Raw genomic sequence first — 9,100 nt, forward strand, 5'->3', positions numbered from 1 at the left:
CAGTCATGGTTTATGTCAAACTCCATTTGCTATGTCACACCCTGCCCCTCTATAAGGCGTAACATGATCTCGTAGTATACCTAATGAATTACCAACTTCATCTACTGATAACCCATTAAATATACAACAAGGGATTTTAAAACTTTTCTTACTTCTTTTTACAGTGGTGAGCACAATTTACAGGTGTTAAAAACCTTTTTGAACTGAAGTGAAATAGCTAACACATTTGGATTATTAGTGACTTCTATAAAAATTTTGGCAGAGTGCCATTTGTATTTTAGATAAACAGTTCTTCAGAAAACCTGTAAAAAGCACTTCAATATTTTTCTCAATCTCAACTCCAACAGTGAAACACCACAATATATTTCTCAACTCAAATCCCCAATAGTTTTTCAAAGACTGAGATAAAAGAAATACAGTACAAATTTTACAAGCCAAGATAACTCATAATTTATTTTACAACTTCAATGTACAATTTTAATTTGCAACTGCTCAAAACCAAGATAACTCATAACATACAGTGAACAATGTACAATTTACAAGCCAAGATAACTCATAACATACAGTGAACATACATTACAGTACAAAATGCAAAATGTGGTATACTTAATGTACTCGATGATCTCTTGCTGAATGCACTAGCAGCCTAGCCTGCTGCCCTGTCCGTCTGTCTACATGCGACAGCAATGAAAAGCTATTGCTGAGACAATGTCTCAGTGGTGCACAACATTAACCAATTACAGCTTTAAATCACAATTCATAAATCATATAAATGATGGATACGTAAAACCATAGTTAAATTCAAGATAATGAATGTCATAAGGAATTTAACACAATATCACAATAAATCTCAGTAATCAAAACATAGTTAAATTCAAAAGACAGTGAATGTCAATAAGAATTTAAACTCCATTTCACAAATTATCGAAGCTCATAATAACACAATTTAGTCAAATAATTTAAGAATATAGTATTGCCAATTCATACACAACTTAAGCCATGACACAATTTTCCGATCATTGTCGCGTTGTACACCACGACAAAGCAATCACAACCCCACTAATCGAAATCAATGAGGAAGGAAGCTAGCTATATAATGAGTACTCATCCGATCTATAACCTCAACTGGTAAACCAGAGAGGGAGAAAAATAAATGATCACAACCCTATAAATGGAGAAGGAATGATGTGATACTGTCATGCTAAGTGTGAACACAAAATCAATTCCAAACATTTTGTTCAAATGATTCGTGAGAATCCAATAAATTTCCAAAGTCATAATTTCATTCACAAAATAGCAACACAATTCATAATTAACTTCAATTTTCACAAATCACACTAAATCAATTTTTCCACAGTTTAAAACCATTTACAATGCTTTTCAAGCAATAAGTATCCATTCAAACACATTTTCATAATTGAAAACAATAATATACAAATAGTCATAATTTATTTCAATTGAAAAATTCAAAAGAAATAACTGTTGTGCACAAACCTCTGATAACTGTCTCCTGGCCTTGACTCAGTGTTTCCTTCCCTTTTCCTGAGTCTTTGCTAACTGAGAAACACAATTTGAGGTGTTTCAATACTCATTTAAACTGTCTCTAACGATAATGCTTGATAATTAATTCACTGAATTCTACTATTTGCTTAGTTAACCTAATATGTCGACCCTCGATGCATTTTAGGTAAATTAGGTTTTAATGTTACTAATATGTCACATTCAATAGTCTTTTAGGGTTGGTACATGTTATCAAACTCATTTCAATGTATCTTGCATTTTCTTGCAATTTGCTGGATTCTAGGATACTAGTTTGACCTAGCCGGACGACCTAGTTCTCTCAGTTTTCGGGTTTCGGTCAAAACTACAAACTTGTAGATCTATGTCTTATCTGAGTTATGTAGACCAAGTTATGGTCATTTTACTATTGCTGGTCAAAATGCATCAAAATTGGTCACTTTAGGTCATTTTTGGTCATTTTAGGTTCGGCCAGTTTTTGGACCCGAACTTGTGTAAGCTGTTTGACTTGCTTATGGTCATTTCTGGGCTTTGGTGTCTTGATAAGACTTGTAGATATAGGTCTTAACTACTCATGGTCAAAATTTCAGGTCAATTGGACCTGTTTTGAGTGAGTTATGGTCTAAATACTAACTGCTGCCCAATTGGTCAATTTTCATGACTTAATTGCACTAATCCGGATTTGGTCATTTTTTAAGCTACCTTACAAGCAAAATTTTGTCAAGCTTCCTTCATGAAAGTTGGAAAATTTTGTGCCTAGTTTCACCTCCAATTGGAGCCACACACTTAAGGTTCTAAGCCCAAAACACAAACTGCCCTATTGTATTTTGTTCATACACATCAAAGGTCACCTTTAACACTTACCAAACTTCACATTCATGCACATTCTAGTTTGTACCATAACCTAAACATATTTTCCCACATATTGTTAATCATTTTGGCAGCTTATAATCACATTCAACATACACCATAAAGTGCAGAATTTGTCAAACTCAATTACAACAATTTAACCACCTATTCATGCTTATTTACATGTCCAAACTCACACCATCACACATATACCCAAGTTTCCATAACAACCATCACAATTCAACATTATTATACCATAATCAAAACATAAAATAACATCCTTATGGTTCACCAAACCAGGCTGCCGATTCATGCATTTACATTCAATTAATTCCCAAGCTTCAAATTTCAAATACACATTCACATATACTAAGTATACATCACCCAAATAATTTCCTACACACATAAACATTTAATCAATCCTTTAATCCACCATTTACAAGCAAAAATAAACTGTCTTCAAGGAGTTTCCATGGCTGCCAAAAGTACACATCCCCCTTTAAACATCAAACCTCAAAAATCTCACCATAAATCAAATACCCATAACATCCTTACAAACTTTAATAAAACAAAAATAAAAAACACAAAATTACTTATTGATGAGGCTTGTTAAATCTTCACCAAACTCCCTTGATTTTAGTATCTAATTCTTCCTTGTTAGGTGGGGATCAAAATTAGTGAAATGACTTTGGTGTGTGGAGGTGGAAATGATGGAGATTAAGAAGCTTCAAGTAAATCGGCCATGGAGGATTTTCAAGCTCTTCATTTCGGCATGGGAGGAGGAATGAAGAAGATGAAGTTTTAGTGGAAGTACACCTGCCCACTTAATGTTTAATTTAATCCATAATGCTCCACTCACCACAAATTAATTATATTATATGTTTTAAAGTGTTATTTACTCAATTTATATCCTATTTTTGCTATTTACATTATGTACCACTAATTTAATTTTTCATGACATTTTCTAAATATAATATCATGTATTTTTAATGGACATTTAGGTCAAAAGACAACTCGGGGTGTCAAATGACAACAATTCCCTTGTTCGGGTTGCATTCCCGATTTTCCGGTAACACCGGGTTTTGTCCGTTTTTCGATTTCTCACTTTTCTTTGTATTAATTAATTAATTTTTCTTTGATATTTCTAATGATATTTATACTTCAATTGATGTCTCTTTAAGTCCTAAAAATATTTTTTAGGGTTCCTCGCGGTCCAGAGCTAGTCAACAGTACACACCGTAACTTTCCCGTGTGGTCACCCATCGCTAGGTTCTCGGCTCGCTTAACTTGGTTACATTTCTTTCCTATTATTTTTCCTTTGTTTTTCTTGTATTTTCTTTTCTTGTATTTCATTATTTTGTGTCTTCTCACTCATACCGAAGTGTAGTTCTAGGCATCCTAGCTATCCGGACAACACTAGTCACCGGAACAATAGAACGCACTACCGAACATAGGGGTGTTACAATTCTCGCCCCCTTAAAATAAATTTCATCTCGAAATTTTACCTGGCATTAGTCTCTGAATAGCTGTGGGTGTTGTCTCCTCATATCCTCTTCACGTTCCTAAGTAGCATCCTGGCCTGAATGATGGTTCCACAGCACTTTAACCAGGTGTATCTGTTTGTTCCTCAGCTGCTTCACATCATAAGCTAGAATTTCTATGGGTTCTTCCTCATATGAGAGGTCTGGATTTACCTCAATCTCCTCAACTGATAGTACATGAGATGGGTCTGATCTGTACCTCCTTAACATAGACACATGGAAGACACTGTGTATCCTTGCTAACTCCGGTGGTAATGCCAACCGATATGCCAATGGACCCACTCTTTCCAGAACCTCATATGGTCCAATGAAACGAGGACTCAGTTTCCCCTTTCTACCAAATCTCATAATCCTCTTCCAAGGAGAAACTTTGATGAATACCTTATCACCCACTGCATATTCAATATCTCTTCACTTCATATCAACATAGGACTTCTGACGGTCTGATGCAGCCTTGAGTCTATCTCTGATCAATCTAATCTTTTCTTATGTCTGCTAAACAATTTCTGGCCCAATCATCTTCCTTTCACCTACTTCATCCCAACATAAGGGAGTTCTGCACTTTCTGCCATACAAAGCTTCATATGGAGGCATCCCAATGCTTGATTGATAGCTATTGTTATAAGCAAACTCAATCAAAGACAAGTGTATATCCCAACTACCTTCAAACTCAATCACACAAGCCCGTAGCATATCCTCCAATATCTGAATTACCTGCTCGTGATCGCCATCCGTCTGCGGGTGGAATCTGTCTTTGAAGTTCAATCTAGTTCCTAGGGCTCTCTCAAGACTACCCTGAATCTAGAAGTGAACCTAGGATCTCTGTCGGACACAATTGATACCGGCACTCCATGCGGTTTACAATCTCATATATGTACAATCCGCCAATCTTTCCGTGCTATAGTCCATCCAAATCGGCAAAAGTGAGCGGACTTGGTCGATCCACAACTATAACCCATACTGCATCATGACTATTCTGTGTCCTTGGAAGTCCTGTAACAAAATCCATAGTTATTTGTTCCTATTTCCACTCTGGTACTGGCAATGGATGTAACAAACCAGCTGGAACTTGGTGTTCTGCCTTTACTTGCTATCAAGTTAGGCATTTGGAAACAAATTCAGCTATATCTCTCTTCATACCCATCCACCAGTAATGCTCTTTCAGCCCTCTGTACATTTTAGTTCCACTAGGGTGCATAGCAAAAGGAGACTCATGTGTTTCCTTCATAATGATCTGTCTCAATTCAGCATCATTAGGAACCCACATTCTGCCCTGATGTAGCAATAAACCATCATTTTTCACAGAAAATTCAGGTTTCTTGCCCTGCTGGACTTCTTTCAGTAGCTTTTGATATTTATCATCACTATGAGCAGCCATTCTGATCTGATAAATCAACACTGGTTGTACATGCCATGCAACTACTGTCTGTCCCTCATCATTAATCTCTAAACTGACATGTTGTGCTTTCAATTCATATACCATGGACAAAGGAGAAACTCTGAGACTTGCCATAGTCTTGTGACTTAAGGCGTCAGCCACCACATTTGCTTTCCTTGGCTGATAGTCTATTAAACAATCATAATCTTTAATGAGTTCTAACCATCTCTTCTGCCTCAAGTTCAATTCCTTCTAGGTGCCTAAGTACTTCAAGCTCTTGTGATCTGTGTAAATGTAGCATTTCTCCCCATACAAATAGTGTCTCCAGATCTTAAGAGCGAAAATAATAGCTGCTAGCTCCAGATCATGTGTTGGGTAGTTCCTCTATGCGGTTTCAGCTGGTGTGATGCATAAGCAATGACATTCCGATCTTGCATTAGTACACAGCCTAACCCATTGTGAGAAGCATCACTATAAACTGTGTATTCTTTACCCGGAGTAGGTAAAGTGAGGACTGGAGCTTCAGTTAAATACCTCTTCAACTCATCAAAACTTTGCTGGCATTTATATGTCCACTGAAATTTCACATCTTTCCAAAGCAACTTGGTCAGTGGAGAAGATAACATAGAAAACCCTTTCACAAACCGGGGGTAATATCCAGCTAAACCCAGAAAACTGCGAATTTCTATGATATTCCTGGGCGGCTTCCAATTAAGGATAGCTTCTACCTTGCTGGAATCTACCTTGATTCCTTCAGCCGACACAACATGTCCCAAAAAGGAGATTTCTTTCAACCAAAATTCACATTTCGACAATTTAGCGTATAGCTGTTTCTCCCTTAAAGTCTGCAGTATAATCCGTAGATGTCTGTCATGCTCCTCTGCATTCCTCGAATGTATCAAAATGTCATTAATAAACACCACCACAAATTGATCGAGATATGGTCTGAAGATAGTGTTCATCAGATCCATAAAAGCAGCTGGAGCATTTGTTAACCGGAATGGCATTACTAGAAACTCATAGTGGCCATATCGAGTTCCAAAGCGCTTTGGAATACTCTGCTCTTGCACCTTCAACTGATAATAACCAGATCGCAAATCAATTTTGGAGAATACAGCTGCACCCTTCAACTGATCAAACAGATCATCAATGTGAGGCAATGGATATCTGTTCTTTATTGTCACCTTATTCAACTGCCGGTAATCTATACATAAGCGGAGAGTACCATCTTTCTTCTTAACAAACAATACTGGTGCTCCCCAAGGTGACACACTAGGGCGGATGAAGCCCTTTTTAAGTAATTCTTGCAACTGTATCTTCAACTCCTTCAACTCTGCTGGTGCCATTCTGTATGGCGTTATGGAGATTGGATCCACACCAGGCATAACATTAATTTCAAACTGCACTTCTCTTTCCGGAAGTAATCCTGGCAATTCATCAGGAAACACATTTGGAAAGTCATATACTATAGGGATGTCTTTCAATGCTGGACTCCCCACTTGGGTGTCTACTACATGTGCCAAGTATGCTTCACACCCCTTTCTGATCATTTTTCTGGCTAGTGCAGCCGAAATGATGTTTGATAATAATAGCTGCCTCTCCCCATGTATTACCACAATACTGTACTGAGGGAGACCAAATGTGACTGTCTTCAACCTACAATCAATCATGGCATGATGCCTGGCTAACCAATCCATGCCCAAGATGGTATCAGAATCTTTGAAGGGCATTTCAATGAAATCAGACAGAAAAGTGTGTCCTTTGATCACCAAAGGACAATCTCTATACCTCCTGTCCTAGCGGACTTGTTACTAGCACCTCAAAGTCCATTTTTGTACATGGAATAGCAATGTAATCAATGATGCTAGCACTTACATAAGAATGGGTAGAACCCGGATCAAATAACACAAACAAATCCTGATTAAAAGTTGAGAAGGTACCAGCCACAACATCAGATGTCTCAGCCTCTTCTCTCTATCTCATTGCATAAACTCTGACTGGAGCACTGTCTTGCTCTGACTGTTTCACTGTGCCTTGGCTGCCTACTGGGCTACCTCTACCCCTACCTCTACCTCTGCTGGGTGGTTGTGAACTTCTGGTGATAGGGCTCTAAACTGACCCTTCTGCAGTAGTAGGAGGTGGTCCAACGCTGCGACTACTGGTGCAGTCCTTGGCAAAGTGTCCAGTGCACCCACAGTTATAACAGGCTCCAATAGCCTTATAGCATATCCCACCATGATATCTTCCACAAGTTTCACATTGGCGGGAAGGGTAGGAACCTCTGGCAATCTGCTGACCAGATAGAGGAGGTTTTTGTCCTGAATATCTTCCCCTACCAAACTTCTTGCCACCTCTGCTGTGTCCCCCATAATTCTTCCTCTTTCTAGTAGGACCACTGGAACTCTGTTTTACTGATTTTCCGTCTTTCTCTATCTTATCTGATTTCTTTTTCTCAGGAGCAGCTTCAGACTCAATTCTTTCCAACTCTAGGGCTTGAGAAACAAGTTTAGAGAAGTTTGTGTTTGAATCTGACCACTTGTAATCTGATACTGGGTTTCAAGTCGGTTTCAAACCTCTTGCATCTGTCCTTGCTGGTAGCAAGTAAACTTACTGCATAATGGCTCAGGCGGCAAAATTCTCTTTCATACTCAGCCACTGATCTGCTCCCCTATTTCAGACTTAGAAACTCTTGCAGCTTCTGGTCTACATAAGCATTAGGGACATATTTTTGTCTGAATTCCCTGAGAAAGTCATTCCATGTTAGCACTGCAGGTTCTACCAGACTGTGGGGAATGGTTTTCCACCAGTCATAAGCATCCCCCTGTAGCAAAGATACAAAGTATTCAAATTTGAGCTCCTCTGTGCAATGTAGTTTCTTGAATACCCTATCCATCCTCTCTAACCACTGTTCTACCTCTAGAGGATCTACTGTTGTAACACCCTCCCGGTAGCAACTCCGTACATTCTACTGTTCCGGTGACCGGTGTCGGTCTGGACAGCTAGAACATCCGGAGAAATATTTAAACTAAATTCAAGAACCAAAATTAACTCAAATATTAATAAGAAAAATTTAGGAAAAATTTCAGAAATAAAATACAACCAAGTCAAATGAACCGGTGCCCAAGCGATGGGTAACCCAGAGGGAAGTTGCGATTCTCGCAACAAGGAGCCCTAGACCGGGGAAAAAATTCATAAAATAATTTTTGGGACTCCAGAGAAGGGTCATTGAGGTTCCTATGGCATTAGAATGCCAAGAAAATATTTAGAAAAATTTTACAATCGGTACAGACAATTTTGACCCGTTAAGCCAAACGGAGGGCATTTTGGTCATTTCGCCTTCAGAGACGATTTTTGGCCGACTTGTCCAGTTGAATAAATAATTATTATGACATAAAATATGAATTAATATTGATGAAAAATTAATTGAAAGTTAGTAGAAAAGAAAAGAAAAGAAAATGCAATAAAATGCCAAATATGACATATTGTGATGTCATTTAAAAAGCTTCCTCCAATCACAATTAAACAACCCTTTAATTAACTAATAAAAGAGACCAAAGGAGACCAAAAATTCTGGTCATCTTCTTCTTCTTCTTCAGCCAAAACATGACCTCCCCTTTTCCATAACCCTCCATGAAAGTTTCCTTTAATTTCTTCCATTTCCCATGAAATTCCACTACTAAACCCTAAGTCACCTTCACTAAAACTTGTCCCCACATCACAAGGCAACTCTAGGGAGCCACAAAGAGGAGAAATTCTAGAGTTTTCACAAGCTCAATAAGTTGAGCAAAGAGGTTAGTGCTTAATTATGCATGTA

Source organism: Hevea brasiliensis, chromosome 10, assembly GCF_030052815.1.
Source record: "Hevea brasiliensis isolate MT/VB/25A 57/8 chromosome 10, ASM3005281v1, whole genome shotgun sequence".
NCBI lineage: Eukaryota > Viridiplantae > Streptophyta > Magnoliopsida > Malpighiales > Euphorbiaceae > Hevea > Hevea brasiliensis.